Consider the following 3,967-nt stretch of genomic DNA (forward strand, 5'->3'; position numbering starts at 1 on the left):
CACTGCAAATAACTTTTATTATTGGTCCAATGATCAATCATATCATAACTTGTCTGTATAAAGAGGTTGCTATCATGTTTTGATAATTACAGTCTGCACATGAGCATTATCTCTCAGCCAATGAAATGGGTTCGAGATAACTATTAAATAGAATTTGCTAGCATCTTAAATATTATAGACCTAATCTTAAAATTTTAGAGTCCTTTAGAAAATCATTAGGAAAATCTCAAAATTTGCGAGGTATAAATATTCACAATTTATACTCTTTTATATTCTAAAAAAAGTAAATTAAGATGCAAACCTTGAAATAAGTAAAACAGATTTTCAATGCCTAAAGGAAAACAATAAAATTGGATTTTGGCAAATTTGAATTTGGTCTGACTTAATAGGTTTCATAGATTACCAAAAGGTCTTGGTAATGTTCATTTTAGACACACCCTATGTCTCCAAGTGTATCACAAGGAAATAATTTTGTAGAACCTAAAATCATTAATGCGAAACATCAATTATAAAAAAATTGATGATAAAGTAGAAAATGACAAGAAAATCAACTACCTAGTTTGAATCTAGAAGTTCAAGTTAACAATAATGAATTTGCAAAATAGGAGTGTGAATTTTACGCATATAGTTTTTGAATCACAATTATTGAAAGGACACGACACCTTTGATTGAAGAAGGTTGGGATGTTGATAGCAACTGCATATTTGAGGCATAGATCCTGAGCCAACCAAAATGACAACTCTACTTTTGCACCTACTTCTACTTGTAATCATTTCCATTGCATGAACATCACCCCCAACTTTACAAGGAAAAAAACTTCTTTGACTTCTTTAATCTCATGAGCACCAACACATTCAAACCAAGAGTATTGTTGGACTCACTCAAGCTCTCTTGATTTGTGGCTTTGATATTTGAAATGAATGACCAGAAGCACCTAATATTTAATATTTTGTGGAGGAATAAGCTATCCATATATATATATATATATATATATATATATATGTATGTATGTATGTATGTATGTATATATGTATATATGTGTATATATATGTATATATATCTATATATATGTATATATGTATATATTAATATATATATATATATATATATATATATGTATATACATATATATATATATATATCTATATACATATGTATATATACATATATATACATATATGTATACATATATATACATATGTATACATATACATATACATATATATGTGTATATACATATATATATATATATATATATCTATGTATATACACATATATATATATATATATATATATGTATATGTATATGTATATGTGTATATGTGTGTGTGTGTGTAATCACAACTAGTTGGAAAGTTTTGCTTCCAATAAGTATTCTACTTGTTTTAATTAGTAAGACATGCCATTGTCTGATCTATTGTAGTTGTTGGTAGATTCCATGGTATTATGGGTGGGCTGTGAAAGCCTACCCATTTTTAAACATTGTGATCTATTTCAATCAGCTAGGTTCATTTATGTGAAATATTCCTCCCTCTTTCCTATTAAGTTTCAAGAGTTCCTTGAATTTATAATTGCATTTAGTTAAACATTCATCCTTTTATTTCAGAATGGGTGCTACTCTATTTTGGGGTTAAGAACATGCTTTTCCCCTTTGTTTTTTTTTTTCTATTACACACTTTGCAGTTAATATTACATATTTTATTTTCTAGGGGCTAAAGAGAATGATGATTTGAATTTGTGTATTTCAACTTTTTCTTTGCTATTTTCCCTACTTCATAGCTTATGCTATGGAGATTATTTGTATACTCATTATTAGCAATGAAGGCCTCTATTTTTTTGTCCTAGGACCTAATCACTTTTCTTTACCTGGAGTGACTTTGTATTTTGAAGTTCTGAGCCACTTCCCAATGGAATCATGTTTGCACTAGTATCAAATGTCATCGGTTTTCTAGTAATAAGAATCATCCAGGGATTAATTTTGTGAGACTCTTGTTGATGATTTTTTTCCATAGATCTAAATTCATCACTATTATTGATATCATAGTCAGATATGCTAGAGTTAAATACATTTCTTGACACTTCTTTCTAACTTCTATCTTGACAAGAAGTGGTTAGGGCTTCCTTCTTCTAAGTTATTATAGAAGTCTTCATTATTTAAAAACTCAAATTTTTCTATTAGTTTCCTTATAATGATTTTTAGGAATATTTAGGAACAAAAGAACCTTGTAGAGAACATGGCATGTCTAGGCTTAGGTACTACAAATTCACATCATGATAAGGGGTCCCTTGCTAGGTAGTAGCTTATCAACTAGAAAATTCAAAATGATGGTATAAAAAATGATGATGAGAATGCATGGCCATATTCCTTGCATCTATCACAATCTCCATTCAATCATTCTTGCATTGATAAAGTAAGAAACAATGCCTACTGAAGGGAATTGTTGGTCCAGTGTTCAACAATGACACTTGATATTTAGAGAATCAAAATCAATAAACAACTTAAGAATTCCAACGACAAACAACAAGGTGAAGATATTACCATCAATAAGTTGCTCACAATAGCTGAAATAACTATTGAATTAGAAGTCATTTTCATGGAGTGATAGTCCAGATATTTGTACATTTAGTTTGTTATACTATTCATGGTTTTTAAAAAATTAAGGACTAAAGAGTCCCATGAAAATGGATCCTAACAATATAATTAGAAATGGTTATATAAAAAACAAGCACATTTGAATTAGTAGCTCTAGGCACTTTCTAGGTTTTCTATGATCTTCAGGATCTGGAAGTTCCAATAGAGGATGGTGATCTCCTTATGTTTTTAAAGAAATAATATTTCTTCTACGCCAAGTGTAAACTCCTCTAGACACTACTAATACCTCATTTCTACAACTCCATGGATCAGTAATGATAGTTATGAGGAAATATCTAACCAACATTAAAAAATTCTCATTCCTTCCTAAAGCTTCCAATTATTATTGATAATGTGCATTCACACTCTACCATTTATTATGAGGAGTACATATTATGTGAGTTATATTTTGTGCACTATATTGTGTGAGTTACATCATACTAAAGTTGCTAGTCACCTTGAAGTTTTATCTAAGAAAACCCAAGTGATAAGAGAATGATGATTTTGAAAAATTTGAAAGAACATGTATCGTTTGTTTGAAAAAAATGCTGCTAATTACAAAAAAAAATCCACAGTCAAAATTGCAATGTAAACATAGAAGAGGTAACTTATTGTTTTGTGCTAATGGAACAATGGTGATTTGGGTTTTTGTTTGAAACCTGAAATCAGTTTGCTGCCTAATCTTGGAAGGAACTATCACTCAAATTCTTGTACCATTTCCTTAATGTGAAATATATTAATCATAGTTATAAATCAGATAATTGAGAAAAATCTAAAGCTGAATACATATCTTTAATTTAATTAGGAATATAAAAAATTGAAGATTGAAGAGATGGCTTACCTAGATTGGTTAGTAGTGAAATAAGTCTTTTTTCTAAATATTGGGGGCTCTTGCATAAAAATTGAAATGGCACTTTCAAAACTTATCTCAAGAAAAATGTCTTCATATCATCAAAAGGAACACTCTTTTATATCTGGATTTAATTATTTAAGCTGCGGGTTAATCAGCAAGATGCAACATCTGGATATGTAACTAGTTCAAGCTAGATATACAAGGCACTACCCCTATTAACTTGCATGTTACAAGGATCTCATTTTTTAGGAATGTTGAGATATATATGTATAGAGAAGAAAAAAAAAAAACCCATTATTATTTGTAATCTATAAATGTTACTTTTTGAGGGAAAGAATAAGGGCCTACTAAAGTGAGAATACAATAACAATCTACAAGAATGGATCAATAGAAAGCATTAAAATCATTATTATTCAAAAAAATTACCTCAAAACATATGATTGTCATGCCAAGACTATCTTGAAGTAGATGAATAAGCATAC

The sequence above is a fragment of the Cupressus sempervirens genome, chromosome 3 (genome assembly GCF_028749045.1).
Source record: "Cupressus sempervirens isolate cs-2001-9-10 chromosome 3, ASM2874904v1, whole genome shotgun sequence".
Classification (NCBI taxonomy): domain Eukaryota; kingdom Viridiplantae; phylum Streptophyta; class Pinopsida; order Cupressales; family Cupressaceae; genus Cupressus; species Cupressus sempervirens.